At 35.8% G+C, this 21,153-nt stretch overlaps 1 protein-coding gene and 1 pseudogene across 1 annotated transcript in view; both read right to left on the bottom strand.

Annotated features, from left to right (window-relative positions):
- Positions 1-21,153, bottom strand: part of DMD (dystrophin) — a 1,897,222-nt gene that overhangs the window by 1,286,086 nt on the left and 589,983 nt on the right. The window lies entirely within an intron of this gene.
- Positions 19,669-19,787, bottom strand: LOC120589038 (uncharacterized; annotated as a pseudogene).

The raw sequence follows: 21,153 nt of genomic DNA, 5'->3' as shown, positions 1-21,153 counted from the left end.
CATCCTCATTCATTTTGCCATTAAATATGACTAAAACTACTGCAATAGTGTCTCAAATGGCTCTGAGCAATCTTTCTGGAACCCTCCCATCTATTCTATGGACTATCTGATTATGTTACCCTCATTCATAAAACCACTCAGAGACTCTATTCTTCTTAGGATAAAGACCAAAATTTCAATATGGTCCTCTACAATCTGACTCTACTTTGTGCCTTAGTCAAGCACTTCTTCTAGAAACAAATCTCACTTCGAGTTTCTTAGGAAGCCCAGAACCATACTAAAGTCTTGTCTCTCCTCTAATGAAGTGATATCCTTCACTGCCTCTTATCCACCTATCCATCAGAAGATTTCTATTTTGAAAACTTGGCTTCTAGGTATAATCAACTTTGGCTGCTTTAGTCAAATTTGTCCCTTTTTCTTTAAACCAGTCTGGCTGGCATCACAGCTGGGAGAGAATTGCTAAGGCCTATGTTGGGAAAGTTTTTTACGAGGCCTGGAATTTACATTGGTCTTATTTGCATATGTGTTATAATTATCTTTAACCATCATCTCTAATCCACTGGGGAAAAAGAAACAAAGGTTATTTATACAGCTTGAAAATAATTTTCATTCAAAAAATTATATAATACTTTGACATCTATCTTTCTGAAAAATGTTTCCTTTAAAAACAGTTACATATCTCCCTTCATTTCTGCCACAAAATGTATATCAAGTGCTTACTATATGACAGACATAGTATTAAACTCAATAGATAACAGAGATGAAAATGCACCTGTCCACATTATTAAAGAATGCGGTTTAGTGAACCAACCATTTGACAAAATAAAGTGCTTGAGACATAGAACTGGGCTCAGCTCACAATGTGACTTTTTCTTTTTCTTTTTTTTCTTGGCTAATCAAAAAAACGCCTCTTCAATGAACTAGGATTAAATCAGCTTCTAGACGAGAGGCTCTGCCAAGTAAATTGGTTATCTCCACACAATGAAGGCTTCGTGGACTCAACTCCATGGTAACCGTCTGCTTGCTGCTCAGTCTGTGAAGAGTTTAAGAGAGGCCTGGGTACCGCTTGGCATGTAGTTCCAATTATTAAGATAAATTCAGGCAACAGGATGGGAAATTCCACAAAGAGGTCTTTCCTCATTCAATTATTTTGTTTGTCTGATTTTATAAATTTGAAGATTCCACAAGGTGCTTAAACTTCTCTTTTACATAAAAACCCTTTGGGGAGTGCTTATACTCCTTTTTTTATTATTTACAATTTTTAAAAAGGGATTTTAAAATATTCTAGGGCACTTGTGAATGGAGTGCTTTACCTAGGGGGAAAAATATCTGTTCATAGGCACATGCGTTAATATGTTACACTTTCTTTCTGAAATGGAATAAAGCAAAATATAAATAAGTTGGTACTATTCTCAGCTGTTAGACTTTTTTTTTCTTCTTTCACCATTGTGACATTTGGATTCCTTTGGAAATAGATAGAGCCTAAACCCAATTCTTACATGATTTAAGTTCTCAGCTATTCCTAACCTAATCTTATTTTGACATTTTTTTCCCCTGTAGTTTCCATTTGGGTTTTTTGCTTCAAGCATATCTATGATTTCTTTACTAGAAGTTTTTTCTATCCAAATGTAATATGCAGTCAGCCTACACTCCAATATGTAACATTCAACACCATCTCTTAGAGTTCTGGGAGTTAACAGTCAGCTGCTAACATTGTTTTCCCTTCAATATTCTGCCAGTAAGCATCCCCATTTCTTTATGCCAGCAACGAGGATGGAAAGGTGAAGGGGAATAGAGGCAGAACTTCAAAAGGCTTCCCATGCACAGAGTGCCAATGGCCCACATTCAAGGCTTAGTCTCAGTTGCTGTTCCACTGTTGTTAGCAAAATGAACAAGGTCTCCTTGGCTCCTACTCAAACCCCGGTTTTCAAGTAACAATTGCACATTTATTTTATTGCTTATCATTTTGGCAGTGATTACCTCATGGCTTTCTGTGCTTTCCTCTCTTGTTTTCAGATTTTCACTGCTCTAGAATATTTTTCAGATATCTTTGCTGAGGTGTATAGCAAATTAACAGACTCTCCTGATTTAAATCCATACATGTTTATGAAGTGGGTATCATCTATTCTCCCCAGCATTTTGCCAATGGTATTTTCTATCATGCTTTGTCTTATCTGAGGCTGGGTATTTAATCACCAACTGAAGATATCATATAGGTGTAACAAAGTTACCTTCTCAAAAACACTCAAGAAAAATGCTGAAGAATCATTTTCATATTTTGTCAAATCTTAAAATCTATGCATGTGTTTTTCTTCATAAAACCATTCATTTCTACTATTTTTTTTCACTTTTAAAACTCTCAAAAAATCACTGTTAATGAACTGATATATAGTAAATTGCTCATACTGGGTCTCTACACCCTCAAAATTAGCCCATTGATATACTCCTTACTCATTTGACTTTCATAACACACTTCACTCCATACTTAATGCACTTCTACATGTTATTACAGACAGGCTCTATCCCTTAAATCCAGTCTAACTTTATTCAACTTAAAATCCTCTTTATCTACTAAGAAAACTGACTTCTTATTCTCTATTCACAAAATGATTTTTATTCCTGTAATTGGTGATGAATATTCTGTCCTATATTTTCAAGTATGCCCTAAAATCTCATCTTTGTCATTATTTATGATTAGCAGTGAAGTGACAATTTTCTACCCTTTAGAAAGGTACTCATCACAAACCCCCCAAACCAAAATGTGTCAAGACCCATAGAACAGAATACCATGGCTTTGATTTTTTTTTTTTCCAAACCAAGGTCATTTTTCAAAGAGACCTTCCATTTCCTGGAAGTTTCAAAATATCAAAAAAAGATGGTGTATATACTCTATTCAGAAGGTCATAGTTTTCCCTCAGGATTATATTGTACAAATAGACTCTCCTTCGTCCAGTTGACTTTCTCATAAAGATAATGCAAATTAGATCAATTATACACCCTCAATGTGAAAATTAGGAAATATATCTGTGTACGTGTGTGCAAACATTTTAATTAAAAGAAAAAAATAAAAACACATTTAAAACAGAAATATTTGCACTTTAAGGAGTTGTCAATTTTGAATTCTCAATGTATATTGTTGTATGGAACTTGTGCTACATGATAACTGCATTAATTATGTCAAAAGAGCCTCTTATGGGCACTGACTGTGTTCTGTTAATTTTCTGTACAGAGACTGCTATATAAAGTATTAAACTAAGATGACACATTTACATAAACTTTAATTCAGTCACGTTCAATATGCCATTTGGAACTCATCATTTCCAAATGTGTAAATGTTGAAAGGAGAAATCCTCCAAGCTCTCAGACTTAACTAATTTGATTAGTGAGCTAGGTTATGAATGTCCATTTTATGTCTTTAGACATCTCTGCACATAGAATTTCATAAAAACTTATGAGCCTCATCTTTAGAAACCTGAAAATAAAGTGATGATGCTTATGGAATGTTAACTCTTACAGGATCCTGAGGCTCTATGCCTACACCAGGTGACTTAACAAACTGACTTTAATGTTCATTTTAATTAGCTAGAACACACGTTTTCATGTTAATGGAAAACTATAATTTTTTTCCATTGATATTATAATATAGAAGAAATATTTCTGGAGATGAGGTAATATTTCAAAAGTATATTATCATTTTAGTAATCACCTTCGTTCTTCAGATTTCTATAAATTGAAAAGACATTTTAATTCCATAGTGATATGTAGGTACCCTCCTGATCCTGGATCATCTGATGAACTCATATTCATATTTCAATGATCGGTTCAAGATTTATAAGTTCTGTGAAGGTTTTCTTAATCAACTTTTCCTTATTCTTCCTCTTTCAACCTTCCATCTAGGGGAACTAATCTGCCTCATGTGTATGTTTCCACATGTCACTTGCTTTGAAAAACTAAATAAATACAATTTAAATTTGAATCAGCGAGATCTTATAAAATATCAAGTGAAATTCAGTATAAACTCTGTTAGTGCTAAAAATTAATTATTTTAGGACTATGAGATGTGCTGAACGCATGGTAATTATTCTAATTTTATAGTTATTAAAGAGGAAAATCATAGTTAACAAGTCAACATTTAGATAAATATCTCCCCCAAATCAACATAGTTTATGGATGGATACACTCACCATTATGTATGTGCGTGTGTGTGTGTGTATGTGTGTGTGTGTATGTGTTTGTACAGTATAAGTGTGTTCTCCTTGGTGGGAGGAGGTAAGAGAGGGCCACATGATTGCCTTATAGTTATTTTAAAATAATTTTATTTTTCAATTACAGTTGACATATATTATATTAGCTCCAGGTGTACAGCATACTGATTAGACATTTACATAAGTTATGAAGTGATCACTCCCAATAAATCTAGTAACCATCTGACACCATAGTTACTACAATATTATTAACTATATTCCTTACGCTATACTTTATATCCCCATGACTATTTTGTAACTACCAACTTCTGCTTCTTAATCCTTTTTCACATGCCCCCCAATTTTCCTCCTATCTGGCAACCATCAAAGTGTTCTCTGTATCTATGAGTTTCTATTTATTTATTTTGTTCTTTAGATTCCATATGTAAATGAAATCATATGCCATTTGTCTTTCTCTGTCTGACTTACTCCTCTTAGTACGATACCCTCCAGGTCCATCCATATTGTTGCAGATGGCAAGATTTCATTCTTTTTTTATGGTTGAGTAATATCCCATTGCATATATGTACTACCTCTTCTTTATCCATTCATCTATTGATGGACACTCAGATTGCCTTCATATCTTGGCTATTGTAAATAATGTTGCAACAAACATATGGACTCACATGTACCTTCAAAGTAGTTTTTGGGGTTTCTTTGGATAAATACCCAGAAGTATGATCACTGGGTCCTTTTTTGTCTCTTGTTATAACTTTTGTTTTAAAGTCTATTTTGTCTGGTATATGTATTACTACTCCAGCTTTTTTCATTTCCATTTTCATGAAATATCTTTTTCCATCCCTTTATTTCAATCTGTGTGTTTCTCTTGATCTGAAGTGAGTCTGTTATAGGCAGCATATGTAAGGGTCTTGTTTTTCTGATCCGTTCAGGTACGCTATCCATTGATTGGAGCATTTAATCCATTTACATGTAAAGTGATTATTGACACACATGTAGTCATTGCCATTTTATTATTCATATTTTTCTTTTTGTTGTTGCTGTTCCTTCTCTTTCTTCTTAAAGAAGTCCCTCTAACATTTCTTGTAATACCGGTTTGGTGTTGATGAACTCTTTTAGCTTTTTCTTATCTGGGAAGCTCTTTGTCTGTCCTTCAATTCTAAATGATTGCTGGATAGAGTAATCTTGGCTGTAGGGCCTTGCTTTTCATCACTTTGAATATTTCATACCAATCCCTTCTGGCCTGCAAATTTTCTGTTGAGAAATCAGCTTCCAGTCTTATGGGAGTTCCCTCGTAGGTAACAAATTGCTTTTCTTTTGCTGCTTTTAAGATTCTTTGTCTTTAACTTTTAGGATTTTAATTATGATGTGTCTTGTTGTGGACCTCCTTGGTTCATCTTGTCTGGGAGTTTTGGACTTCCTGGGCTTGTTTGTCTATTTCCTTTGCCAGGTTAGGAAAGTTTTCCATTATTATTTCTTCAAATAGGTTTTCAATTCTTTGTTATCTCTCTTCTCCTTCTGGTACCCCTATACTGCAAGTGTTGGTATGCTTAATATTGTCCCAGAAGCCCCTTATACTATCCTCATTCATTTGGGTTTTCTTTCTTCCTGCTGTTCTGCTTTGGTGTTTTCTACCTTATCGTCTAAATCCCTGATTAGATCCTCTTCTTAATCTCATCTACTGTTGATTCTCTCTAATGTATTCTTTATTTCATTTATTGTATTGTATTCATCATTTCTGACTGGTCCTTTTTTACGTTTTCTATCTCTGTTTTTAGGTTTTCTATCTCTTTGTTAAAGTTCTCATTGAGTTTATCTACTCTTCCCCTAAGTTCATTGAGCATTGTTATAACCAGTGTTTTGAACTCTACATCTGGTAGATTGCTGGTCTTCATTTTGTTTAGTTCTTTTTTTTCTGGAGCTTGGTTCTGTTCTTTCATTTGGAACATGTTTCTTTGTCTCCCCATTTCGGCTGTCTCCCTGTGTTTACTTCTATGTATTAGATAGGGCTGCTATGTCTCTCGTTCTTAGTAGAGTGGTCTTATGTAGTAGGTGTCCTGTGGGGCCCAGTGGTGCACTCTCCCTGGTTATCTGAGCTGGGTGCTCCAAGTGTGTCACTTGTATGGGTTATGTGTACTCTCCTGTTGGAATTGTGCATTGGTTGCTGTTTGCACATCAAGGAATTGACCTTCAGACTGATTGCTTGTAATGATTGGCTGTGACCAGTGGAAGAGCTGTTGTGCAGGCCCTGATTCTACAGAGCAGGATTCACTTTAACAGGGCTCTAGTGCATGTTCTGACTGCCCTTTGGATGTGCTATCAGAGGCAGCTGGGTGGTGTTCTGGTGTAGACTGAAGCTGACCACTAGGTGTGTTGGTTCTGGAGCCTCTTAGAAGAGGCTCTGGTGCAGGCCAAGTTCAGCCACTGCCTGTGCCCTGCTCCTGGGATACCTGGCCTTAGCCACCAAGCAATATGCAGATGGCCACCACCCGCACTGGGATTGGAGGTGCCTTCAGAGGCCAAGTTGTAAACTGAGGCCAGTTGCTCTTAGTGCCAGGCTTGGGCCTGGTTCAGAACGAGTTATGGGGCACATCAAGGCCAAATGCTGCTTGTTTGGGTTTCTTGAAACTTTGAGAGATTTTAGGAAAGTCTGCATCATGAGCCTAGACAGACTGTTTGTATGGAAAAGCCATTGGAAGCAGTTTGGGTGGGCCTTCAAGTTAGGTGGGGCATGGCCTCAGAGAATCATAAGGGCCAAGTTGATGGAGACTCAGATATGGCACTGCCTGCCTCTGCACACTGGGATTGGGAAGGGCTCAACGAAGAAACAGTGGCCTCTGCCAGCATTTTTGTCTGGGAGAAAGCTACTCCATCAGCACCTGCCTGAAGCTAGACAGCCTAGTTCTTCATTATGAGTCTCTCACACACCGCTAGCTGCTGCCCCAGTGCTAAATCTCACAGTGAATCCATTAGCTAGTAAGTCTACGTGTGGACCCTCTAAGAGAAACACTTGGGACTCCAGCTACCCTCCGTCTCAATCAGCCACAATCTCTGCTGGTTTTCTCTTCTCAGCACTACAACCCTGGGCTGGGAACCCTAGCTCCTCAAAGGAGACCTCTGCAGCCAAGATACTCTTCCTGATTCTCAACCACCACACTTGGGTGTGGGACCAACCCCTTCCACGTCTCTGACCCTCCTACCAGTCTCGAGGTGGCCTCTCCTGTATGTCCTTAGTTATAGGATGTCTTGTCAGGTACACTTCAGGTAATTCTTATTAATGATTGTTCTGTAGTTTAGTTGTAATTTTAGTCATAATTTTTGTCATGGGAGAAGGCAAGCTCAGTGTTTATCTACTCTTTCATCTTGACCAGAAATCTGCCTTATAGTTTTTTTTTAATGTGTGGTGTATATGACTGTTTGAATGTGTATGTATGTTTGTGTGTGTTTTAAGTGTAAAATAAATATGGTGCACTGAAAATTTACTGAACTAAAAGTCAAGTATCACAGGTTTTAATCACCCATCTTAATCTTTATGCTGTTTCCTCAGAAAAATGACTTAACTTCTCTGATCTTCCTTTATTTCTTCCTTTAAATTGCAAAATTAAAAAGCTTCAATCAAACTGGTCTTAAAATAGAAACTAAATACTTTTTAAAACTACTCTTTCTTACCCTTCAGATTTGATATTGCAATTACGTTAGTCTGTTCACCTAACAATTAAATTAAATAACAGCAAAGAATATTATAATTCCATTTATAATAAAAACCCTATAAACTCTTTTCAACAGTTTACAGAGCACCTGAAACAAAATATGACAAATGAAAAAGGACACTGACCTCAGTATAAACTGGTTACTCTAACAGTTCTATCAAATAATCTATTTTCCTTATGTTTGCATGATCTTCTTTACAAGTTTAAATATAGTTCTAGTTTTACATGTGTAATTAAGAGCATCGCTCATAAAATAATACTTTTTGGTACAGTTAAATTTAATGATTCTAGGTTGAGCTGAAATGCATCTTTAAAAGGCACTAAAAAATCAATTTCTGTGTAGTTTACCTTCTCCTAAAATATCTCTTTAATATGTGATTCAAAAGTTGAATTCTTGTCCAAAACATAAAATTTGTTCTTAAAATGGTCTGTCTTCTTCATTGCTCATTATGGCAAATAATAGGCTTAATGTATATAAAAATGCTGTCTTTTAAAATATATGTCCTTGGATACAAACTTAGTGATTTAATATTTTTTAAGATATAAATACAAGAAAACTCCATGAATTGATATTAATCTTTGTACTTCTAGGATAGTTGATTGCACTAAATAGAATAAAACTCCTACAAAAATGTTGCTTCTCTCCAAAAAGTAAAAGAACTATTTTCACATCTGGTAGATAAAAACAACTTTAAAATAATCTTCTTTTACCTTAATTTGGGAACAAATCTCAATCATTGAAAAATACATTTGTAATATCTATTTCTAAAATGTGATATGGCTGAAAAAAGTCACTTTTACAACTTCTGTTAATATAATTTTCATGGAAATACATTCTAAAAACTAAGGAAATCCTTAAAATTCTAAGATGTCAGAACCATGTATATTAGAGGAATTAGTTATAAAGCCAAGGAATGTGAAAGCACATGGACAAAAATTGTGTGACCCAGAGGACTGGAAATAAAGTGTTGATAAGCCACAGATGCCTAGAATCTATTTTTCATTTTCAGTAAATTGAACGTCCCTTTGAAACACAGTTCTGTGCAAGAAAATCACCTTAACACAGATTAATAGAAATAGTCTCTTAAGTGATAGATGAAATCTTCTCATAGTAATAAATCTGTGATCATACAATGCAATATGCTCAAGTTGAAAACCTTGAGCCACTTATTTTAAAATCAAATTTGATATTTATTTAAAATAATGAAACCAAAAAGGAAAGCTGCATATGCACTTGTGAGAATCAAATGTGGGTCACTAGAGGGCGTGCATTCCCTTTCACGGTTTGTAGGGTCCTCGATTTGGCTTCTGTTTTATTTTCTTATCTACATAACGATAACATGGTGATAAATGGATTTTTCATGGGAATTCTCTTACAGAGAAATATAAAATGTCCAAAGATATAGATAAAATGGTGTAAAAAGAACATGTTAGTAAGACAACCCTCAGATACATAGTTAAGATGTTTTCGGCCATTTTAACACACACGAAAGTGTCTTGAAGTCATAATATAAAGATTCCCTTAAGAAAATGTCTTTAGTTTGGGGAGACTTGCTTAATTCAAACATTACCGACATGTTTTGGACTTTGTAACCCAGTAGTTTTCCCCCAGTTCATTAATTTTACTTAACTTTTGAACATTTACACGTAGACCCTCATGCTCTAAAAATCTGCATATGATTACATCCCTGTACCATCTAGATTAAGTTTTTCAATTGTTAATTTCACATTCAATCAGATTCAAAGGAAAAAAAATAGCACTTTAAGCATCATGTTCATGTCACATGCTTGGAAAAAATTAAATTTATCTCCCATAATAACTATATAGATCATTATAAATTTTATAGAGAGGTCATGAACAGAGAGATTTAAAAACTTCCTTTATTTTTAACACACAGTGAAGCATGGAGTGAAGATTCAAAACCAGGTTTGTCTGAATCCAAAAATTTTCACTACTCTACACTTATTTTCCTTTGTTCCAAATGAAAAGGAAACCCATTTTTTTTTTAAATATTAAAGAAAAGTCAACATGACTTTCCTGTTTCTTGCTATACACTAAAGTCTGGTTGTTACTACTGTGCTATGTTGGATTACATCAGAATTTGGTCGGAGTCTCTAAAACCAGGATTCTAATAAATTCTAAATATTTTCATTTACCTAATATATGATCTTTAGTTGCATAATTGATATCTTCATGACATTATAAAATACTTTCTCTAGTTTATTTTTACTTTGGAATCTCTCTTAATTTGCTAAAATCTCTAAATTTCCAATCTATTCTTGTTTTCTGACCTCTAAATTGATATTAAGTATAGATTACATAGGTTACTTATGGCATATAATAGGGTTAAGACAATGGCTAGCACTGGAAGTTTTGCACTTGGAAAAATAGTTCAATTATATGAGACTGTGGCTTATCCCTTGATATTTAAAAAAACTAACTTTGAAAGAATTTTTTTTTCATGGAAATATAGCTCTGTATTTAAAGACAGTTAAATGCAACTCTAGCTAGAGTCTATGAGACGTCACAATGTAGAAGAGTCATAATCTAGGATAAGTGCACAGTTTTCACAGAGAGACCTCGACAAATTCTTTAACAGTCTCAGTCGAGCTTTTAATTTCAGCTAAATAATTTGATTAAATCACTTTTAATTTCTCATTTAAAAAAAGCTTGACAGTTTAAGAATGCAGCATCCTGTGCTAGATGTCTAGGATCAAATCCTGACTGCACTGTTTCCTGTAAACTTTATGCCATGAGAAGTCATCTGACCTTTCTGTGCCTCACTTTTCCCATTTGCAAAAGGAGGCAATAAAAAAAACAAAAAACAAAAACTTTATAATGCTGTTTTTTAATTAAATTTATTGGGGTGACATTGGTTAATAAAATTATATAGGTTTCAAGTGTACGATTTTATAATGCTGTTTTAACAGTTAAATATGTTCATATGTATAAAATACTTAAAAGAGTGCTTGATAAAATCCATTTACTTTTTAGCTACTGCGATTATTGCCTTCCATGACTCTTTCTTACTTGGGTTTGGGAAACCCTTATGCCGCTTCTCACTTTTTCATTAGAGGGAAGAGGTATTTGTTTTCGTGTTTTGTTAAAGATTGGTAAAGTAAAAGCCATTACTGTAATCACAAGAATAAAAACTGTAAAGAAAGCTATAACAAAGACAAAAAGACAAATCAATATAACCATCAACAGCATAATAATCTCATTTATTGCACCCTTTATTGCAAGAATAGGCAAACTATGGTCCATGGAATAAATATGGCCCACCACCTGTTTTTGTAAATAAGGTTTTATTGAACACAGCCACACTCATTCATTTTCATATTTTTATGGCTGCTTTCTCACTATAGCATCAGAGTAGTTACAAAATAAACTATATGGGGGCCAAATACTAAAATTGTGACTGTCTGGCTCTTCAGAAAAAAAATTTGCTGATTCTCACTGCTCTATAGTGTGAAGTTGAGAGGACCTATCTCTCCCAACATTCAGATGGATACAAAATGGTATGGTTCACAGTAGCCATATTGCTTTGCTCTCTCTCAAAAATATGCATTGACTACCCATGACCAGATTAAAATTTGCATTCCTCAGTCTGGCACTGAGTATCATTTTTATTATAAACCATTCTACCTTTCAACCTCATCCTTTACTATCCCTTGTCTCCTTCCTATAACCCCACACTTCTACTCTAGGCAAATCAAAACACTTACAACTCTGTGTAAATGCTGGTGGTATAAAGGCTGTCTCCCATTTTTTAATTCTCCTTTCCCTTTTCCTTGAGCCCAATATGCCCCTATCCTTGAACTGTCCACTCTGATGCTAATTCTTCCGTGAGCTTTCCACACTCAACTCTCAAGCAGGAAATTAGCTTTTTTTCCTTATGATGTTTCTAACATTTTATCAGTATTTCATAACATAGTTTATGCTAGAGTACAAACTTCTAGAGGGAAAGACTAAGTATGGTTCAGAGTAACAGCAAATGGAGTGCTTTATAAATCATAGCAATCCATTAGCTATTGGTTGAATGAATATGAAAATTATCAAGAAAACTAATGGTGCTGTCACTATATTCTTGAAATACTGTGGACTCATAGTGACTACAAGAGTGTTCAAAGAAACCCTCCACAGGTTAGATGGTGCCCTGGACCCTGTGGGAGGCAATTTAAACTTTAAATACTCTCAGTGTGAAAGCTTGCTGAGTTTAAAGGACTTCAACGTGCTTTTATGTTGTGGGTCTTTAAAGTTTAAATAATTTCCAGTCAAGGTTCAGAAACTATCTAGTGCAATGTGGAAGGCCATTTAAATCTGACGTGTACTTACTGCCCCACTGCCACTTCCCCAGTATCATGAGTTGTTTCAATCCATCTGCTTCTTTTAGTGAACATCTCTATAAACTTTAGTTAAAACATAAAGCAAAACTCACTGGTATACAAAGACAGTATCTTATTCAGCTCAGCCAGTCATAACAAAATACTATAGATTGAGTGGCTTAAACAACAGAAATTTATTTTCTCACAGTTCTGAAAGCCAGAAATTCATCAAGGTGCCAGTATGGCCAGGCTCTGGTGAGAGCTCTCTTCCTGGCTTGTCACCCTGTTATCTTGTCACTGTGTCCTCATATAGCAGAGAGAAAGACAGAGAGCAAGTGCTCTGATGTCTCTCTTTATAAGGACACTAATCTCATGACGAATGCCCCACATTCATGACCTCATGTAAATCTAATTATCATCCAAAGGCCGCAGTTTCAAATACCATCAATTGGGGTTAGGCTTTTAATATATGAATGTTGGGGGGCATAATTCAATCAATAGGAGCCAGGTTACATTTCATCTATGTGTGGTGGCATGATATGTGATGATTTATGGAGGCACAGGTTTCTGATTAGAGAAGATATCGAAATAAGAATATTCTCAGAAGATGTCAGAATATTTTCTGTTATAACACAAATGTGGTAATGAGAAGATAACTGTTCTATATTAATAACTGAAAACTCAACTTTCTCCTGGAAAAAGGATGTATATGTTTATGTAAATAATCATCAAGAGTGTGGAGGAGAGACTATTCCATTACGTGAACACTGTCTGGCCTGTGAACTGGATCTGGGCCAGAACAGAGATTGCTTACCACAATACCGTACCCTTTAAAGATGGTCTGAGTGTAATTGATGTTCATTCTGACATAAACCTATACCCCCTCCCCTGCCTCCTGCTAGGTGCTGGATCCTGGAACAGGCTGTTGTCCCAACTTGATCAAGCACATAAATTCCGGTACCTGGTAGTATTCATGTACTAGTACCTGTGACTATTCCTGACCCTTTTACCCTATATAGTTCTTTGACACCTGCCAAACGGCACAGAGGATATCCACTTTGTCTTGCAGCTGCCCAAGACACATCTCGTAGGTAAGTTTCCCTTTATAAACTCAGTTAAATGCTGAGTGCAATAGCCTGCTTCTTTCTTCAGTCTTTCTCTGCCCTCTACTTCTGGTGGTGGATTTTCTGTCTTGGGGATTTCCCTGGGTCTGTGAATAAAATTTCCACAGTGCAAGGGCAAACAAAGTCATATAAATTCCTTATCAGAAATGAAGAAATAGATTCTGAGTGAGATTACATGACTCGTTTTAGTCACATAGCTTATGAGAGAAAGATCCAAGGCCAGAACTATCTGTACAGCCATAGATCCAGCTCCGAGATCCATTCCCTGTGTTTCTCTTGTCTTCTCTGTATCAGGGAGACACACATGTCTTGCCATTGCTTGCTCTCTGCCTTCCACTTGGGTTTGTCCAATTTGAAGCACTAGCAAAATACTACAGGGCAGATAGAATAGACAAGCCAAGGTATTTTTCCTTTATACTCCATTTTGCTGGTATTTCTAGAGCGGCTACATCCCCACTATGGCTTCAGTTTCCTCTGGATGGCCTTGCCCTCCACTGGGAGTCCTGACAGTGTTAGTCCCTGTCAGAAAGCCTCAGCTTTTGGACCATCCCCTCCCTGGCCTGTTCCTAGATTTCTAGGGATTTCATGGCTTCCTGATGTCGCTACTGTCTTCCGTTGCCTCACCATCCCCTGTGCTGCTTCACTGTTTTTCACACCTGCTCAACCAAGTCCTCTCTGAAACACCTAGTATGGATTCTGTTTTCCTGACAAGACACTGACAAATACTCATGCATTATCCCAAGAATATTACTAGATATTTACTATTTTCTAACTTCTGGGTTAAGCATTGTAGATCTAGAAAAGAAAAGAAGTATCTCCTGCCCTCAAGGAGTTTACTGAGATAACAGATGTGCAAAAACAAAATCATTACGATGAAAGTCTGCAAATAGTTTAAGGGAAGTATTAGTGAGGCTGAGAAATATCAGTGAGGTTAAGTTTCCAGACAGAAAACGTAGTTAGTTGGGAGCGAGGAACGTGGGAATGGGAAAAGGAGAAGTAATGAAAAGGAAGTTTTAAGACAACAGTAGGTACAAAGAAACAGAAGCTTGAGGGAGCATAGGTTATTGGAGACAAGAGAGTGGTTAATTAAGACTGAGGTGGAGGGCAGTGCCACTAAATTGCAGTTTGTGGCCAGTCTATGAATGATTTGTTAGTAGTCTGTGACAACAAAAGTCATCAGAGTATAAATCAACTAAGTCACTAGGCTTATTTCTTTTTAATTGCAAAAGTTTCTTGACAAAGGAAGCAGTGCATTGATTTATATTCTAGCTCAAGCTCTTTCATCGTGTACTGGTAATAAAATTGGCAGACAGTTTTGAGTAGCACTGCCATGCTTTAAAAAATAGGCAGGGGAGAAGGTAGGGAAGTTGGAGAGTGAGGCAGCTAAAGATCAGAAAGGAATTTCCGTGCCAATCATTTCAAGAATTATGGACAGAGAAATGATCTAAATCGCATTTTACTATATCCCTCAGGAGGCTGTGAAGAGTATGGATAGGAAGGGTGAGAGTAGAGGCAGAGCAATCTCTTAAGAATTTCTTACAGAAAATTATGAGAGACTGAACTAGGGGGAAGGCGGCCTGGATAAAAAGGAAGGATAATTTAAAGATAATTTAATAGACATACATGGAGGGATTTGGTGATATCAGATCACTGTGTACGGTTGCACAGGCTGTTCACTATACAAGTCCAGAAGGTGCTCTTCTTAGATACTATGATATAAATGCAACTCCCTAAAGTCGTGCAGTCTAAACTGCAAACCTACATTTGAAGTTTCTATAAGAAGTGCAGGTATACATGCCTAATAAACATTTGAATGACATGGGTATGAACATCAAGAGTGAAGATGAGCTAGAGATATTAATTTGGAAATCATCACATATAGATGGCTGATAAAGATTATAAATGAGCGTGCTCTGGGAAAGAAGGTATCATGAGAAGAAAATGAAACCAAAATGTGAATCTTGTAAAGACTGACATTAAAGGAATAAGAAGAGGAGACTGAGAAGACATAGTCAGAAAGCCAGGAGGAAAAAAGAAATAGGAGAAAACAATGTTCTAGAAAGTGAGGGAGAGGAAAATTTCAAGAAGGGGCAAATCATCACTGTCAAGCATAGCACAAAGGTCAAAAAGGATAAGAACTAAAGAGAAACCTTTGGAGGCAGCAATTAAGGAGCTCTCTGGTGATCTTGCTGAGAGCAGTTTCAGTGCTTGATGTCGAGTATGAGAGGGGAAAATAAGAATCAGAAGTAAAGGAATAGAGGTATTTCAGATCTCCTGAGTAAAAATCAACTTTTCTTTGCACTCAACTATGCTTCTTTTAGATGAATAAATGTGACTACTATTTTCTTCACTCAGGGAACACGGTTCTAGAAACATGGCTCTGTCTTTCTCCCTGTTGGCATTCCTCTGTGCCTTGCATTCTGAAAGGTTTCATTTTCATACAACTGCTTTAGCTAGACATCCAGTGCTCTGTGTAGTATCTTTCAGTTCCTATTATAGTACATTCCAGTCAAAACATATATGGGACATTCTACCATACAGAAGACCCTATACCTGGTCAGGAGTAAAATATGGACCCTGGCCAAAGGAAGTTTTCAGTCTAGTGGGTGAAATAGGAATGTGAATAGATCATGTCAACATAAGGCACCAGAGGTATGACAAAATGAAACAGCAGCATCATTTAGCCTAGTCTGGAATAGATATTTCCTATCATTAGGACTGGTGTGGGAAAAGACAAGTAAGAGTTGGGCTGTAACTGAGATGGTGCTCTGGTGCACTGATTTCTAAGATGTGGGCCTTGAACCAGCAGCATCAGCATCACCTATCCTAGATTGTCAGGTACCACCTTAAACTGAGTCAGAAGCTCTGGTGGGGACCAGTCATCTATCTGTTAATAAGCACTCTAGATGGTTCTGATCCATGCTAAAGCAGTGGTCGCCAACCTTTTTGGCACTAGGGACCGGTGCTCCTATGAGAATCTATGCCTGATGATCTGAGGTGTAGCTGAGGTGGTGATGCCCCTGTGCTAAAGTACGAGAGCTACTGTTCCTGTGCAGGGGTTCTCAAACGTTAAGGCTTATCAGAATGACCCAGAGAGCTTGTAAAAGATTATGGGCCTACCGACAGAGTTTCTGATTCAGCAAGTTTGGGGACGGCCCCTTAAATCTGCATTTCTAATAAGGTCCCAAGTGACACTGCTGTTTCAGGTACTGTACTGAGTGTTGCTGCTCTTAGTATGTTCTGGTCGCTTAGAATTCACATTCCTACATTGTTCAAAACATTTATTGGCTTATTCTTGATTTATGTGACAAAATAATTTTAAGAACTTTAAAGGGATAGTTATGTTTTTGAAATATTTGAGGATGGTATGTAAGGTTTCTATTCTTCACCAAAAATAGTTTCTAAACTAAAATTGGAGCTTATGGCCAAAGTCATTGACTCTAATACATAAAAAGAAGCAGGATGCTGCAACTAAACATTGAAATGGAAATTAGGAAACAGAGCATTAGTCTTTATTTTGTAACTGAAATCAAGTTATTTAACCTTTCTGGACCTCAATTAACCTATAACATGGACAAGTCTAGGGTCTAGTCTCCTTAGATATAAGAAGCAAAGTTTTATCTTTCTGGACTGTAAAAGGGGCAGAAATGTTATTACTGAAACCAATAACTCAAGTATTTTAGGATCAATTTATCACAAAGAAAATTAAAAATTAGCTGTTAGACACACTAATCATCTAATTAGGTTCTTCAAATAATGTAAAATATTCTAGTTCACAACTGTCTGATTATAATTCAAGAATAGAAGTTAAAATAAATATCTAACACAAAAATATTTTAGGCATTAATCTCATAACATTGTATGTAGAAAGAGAGGTCTTATCTAACCTTTATCTAACTTTCTTCCAAGGATGTGATGTAATGTCATTCAGTCAGTAGACATAAAAAGAGAAAAAAAAAAAACTTAAGCTGAAAAATAGAAAATAAAATAAGAATGCAGTTCTGTAATTGTCTAGGCAATTTATTCTACCATTGAATAAGCATATACAAAATGGTCAGAGAAAGCAAACTTTAGACTGTCTGCTTACCTAGGAGAAGATAAAGGTGAATTTAGGTATTTCTAAATGCCTCTAAACATCTCTGGAGGTCATAGATATGCCTTCATTTGTTGTGTCACACCTGAGAAAATTCTCTTTATTGAGATGACATTTACTTTAAAAGGATTCAATTTGCCATTGGTTTCACCCGAATGATACAAAAATGTAAATAAAAGCTTTTGTGAAAAGTCCCTTAAAATAACTGCTATGTGATTAGGAATTAATCTCCTTGATAAATTCCAATTAACTATGTAATAGATCTAGTTTTAAACTAGTCTGTGTTCCATACTCTGATGATTATCTATATGTAAAATAATGTCACCGAATTACAGGAATAATTTACTGTTAGAAATAATTACTTTGTGACCCAATATCATCAAATATTTTTTATATCTTAGTGTAAGGAGGGCAGTTTATGCAATAAATATGACAAATGTAGAAACCGTATAATTATTAAGGAATCCACTAAATGCACCTTAGATAATTAAGAAACGATAGTGTGGTACAAAGCTGAATTTTAAATCTCTAAATAGTTTCGAGTACATAATGATATACTAATGAGTAAAATTAGAATTATTAAAGATTATTAGAATGTCTATTTATTATTAAGAACGATTCCATGAAGAGCTAGGTAGAATTCTTAAATGCTATTGAAATATAAATTAGTTATCACAATTAGTTGAACTGTATTATCTACTCTTTCCACAAATATTTCTTTATTGTATGCATGACACTACATATGGAATTGAAGTGAAATATAAAGAAGTATAATTACAGAGTTCCTTTATGTGATTGGTGATGAGAAAAATATATGTGGGTGACATTAAGGCATATGGCGAAAAGAATGTATGTAATGTAATTTACAGGGTGAAATGGAAAGATTTGGGGGAAGCTAGACATAAAACTAGTAGAAGAATAATATTGAATGCCACAAGAAAGTGCCTGTGTTTTATTCTGGGGACAATTGGAGTTATAATGATCTCAAGTCAGAAAGATCAGCATAAAAGTGACATTTTAGATAAAGTGGTTTGAAGTAGATTAATCAGAAAGAGGGGCAAGTCTCACCACAATGAGGTATATTGCTTAGGTTATGGAGTTGGCCGTTAGAATGATTGGAATGTAATTAATAATAATAAATAAGGAGCAAGGTCAGAGACAGAGATTGACAGAAATAGAGAAGTCAGTATTTTGAAGAGGAAGACGAGAAGTTCGGTTTTGGTTACATTCATTACTTCGAGATGATGTTTATTAATAGGATTTTTTTTCCACCAATAGTACATAACCACCACCTCCACTTCTACCACCACTGCTACCTTAATCACTACCACCATTTCTACTACCAAGCCTCCAACATCATCAGCACCATCTCTATCACCTCTATCACCTCCATGGCCTCCACCACCTCCACCACCACTACCTCTATCTCCACCACATCCACCATAACCAAACAATAAAAGTAATAGCTATTGTATTTATTGAATTTGTCCTAATTTACAGGCACTGTATTAAATGCTTCTTAGTTAATCCTTATACTTAGTATTTTATAAAGTGAGGATAGGAAATCTGAGGCACAGATATTGGGTAATTTGCCTGGGATCATAAGCTAGTAGTTAAAACAGGCAGCCTTCAAACTTGAGTAATTCCGATTTCAAAGTCCATGCTTTTCCCAAATCTGCTATTCTTTCAGACACAAAGACAATGATTTATAACAAATAAATATGTGTGCAATGTATGACTAACTAAGTGTGGTTAATTGGAGGCAACAAATGTTTACATTTGATAAAAACATATTTGAATCACTGGCTGGATGCACAAATAGAAGTACTCAGATCATAGCTTTAAAGATGTAAAAGTGAAAATTGAGAGAGTCAGTTACGGAGCTATAAGATTTGGGAGTCATTCACTTAGAGCCAGACTTGAATCAGTGAGAGGAGATAATTCAGATAAAGAAGTCAGAAGGGCAAAAAGATGGAATTATGAGAGACTACCATAGGAATAAGGCAAAAAGAGAAAAACAACTCAGGTAAAGAGTGGCACGGGCAGAACCTGTAGTGTGTCAGAAAAGCTGAAAAAGGAGATAATTTTTAAAAGATCAGCATTGAATAGATCATCAAGACTATAGTCATGACAGTTAAATGCTAGCAGTTCTCACATGATTGCAAGAACCTTGTCAGTTTACAATCCCTTATTTTTTTACTTTTTATTTTTTACACCTATAGCACCTGGTCTTCCTAGGTGGTTTCCCATCCAAGTACTAACCAAGCCTGACCCTGCTTAGCTTCCGAGATCAGATGGGATCAGGCTTGTTCAGGGTAGCATGGCCGTAGACCCACTTACTGAATTTAATTGCTCCTAAATGTTTGCTCCTTCTACTTTGTTCAATCTAAATTTATCAATCTAGAGTCTTACATAGAGTGTCCAAGTTATTGTACTGTCCAAATTGGGATGCATTTAAGAGTAATAGTTGGTGCTATATAAAGCTATGCTTGGGCAAAAGGTATAATTGGGATGGACACAGGCAAACCAAGACATAAGATCACCTTAGTTATACACTTACTGAATTAAAATTTACTGCATAATCCACATCCTGCAGTCAGGCTACCTTGGGTGAAATCCTGGCTCAGGCACTCTGTACTTGTGTTTGATAGTAATAATAGCCATACCTATTTTGTAGGGTTACCAGAAGAATAAATGGCCTATGCAGATAAAACTTTTAATGTTGTGCTGAGCACATAATAAAGCCCTCAATAAGTGTTAGCTTTTATTTAAGTAACATATTCTTTATGTTCCCATTGGACATCTCATTCCAGGAACTTATGAAAACTGCTGAGAGCACATGATATAAACAGAATTTAGGAGACAAAATATTTCACCACTGTCCACACTTCCCTGAAAACATAAATTAATCAGAACACATTTTTCCTAACTAAATACATTCTCCAAACTGGAGCCAAGAATAAGCTTTTGAAGACAGAAATTGACATGAAGCAACTTGCTGTATTAGGAGACTCCTGAACATACTAGGAAAGGAAGGAAATTGGATTTCCATATTGCTGCACTGGGAAAATTGTTGGAGAGCTGTTTTGTGGTTGCAAAGGATCCACGAATCCATATGCCCACTAAACATTGTCTGTAGACACATATTTAACATGACATTATTGTTCGTGCTACTAAGATTAATAAAAAGCAAATTAGTTAATAGCTTTACTGATTTATTTTTGCCATCGTGTTTTCTCTCCATCGATGAATGTTAACATTTCAACTACTATCATGAGTAGAGTCCTTGGAAGTTGTTGCTCCAGAGACAAAGCTAATATTCAAAGATTTCTGAGACTCATTTGACTGGAACAAGGATTTGCAAACTTTTTCTATAAGGGGCCAGATAGTAAATATTTTTTTACTATGTGGGTCTCTGTGATGACTACCCAACACTGCCTTTGTAATATAAAAGCAATCAAGGATGATACATAAATGGGTGTGTCTATGTTTCGATAAAATCTTATTTATGGACACTGACATTTCATTTTCATAAAATTTTCACATGTCATGAAATATTATTCTTCTTTTGATTCTTTACAACCATTTAAAAAGTGTGAAAATAATTCTTAGCTCATGAGCCATAGGAAAACTGGCAGCAGACTGGATTTAACCTGCAGAATTAGTTTGCTGACTCCTGGATGAGAGGATTCACTCAG

The sequence above is a fragment of the Pteropus medius genome, unplaced genomic scaffold (assembly GCF_902729225.1).
Source record: "Pteropus medius unplaced genomic scaffold, Ma_sr-lr_union100, whole genome shotgun sequence".
Classification (NCBI taxonomy): domain Eukaryota; kingdom Metazoa; phylum Chordata; class Mammalia; order Chiroptera; family Pteropodidae; genus Pteropus; species Pteropus medius.
This window is presented reverse-complemented; position numbering and strand designations above follow the sequence as displayed.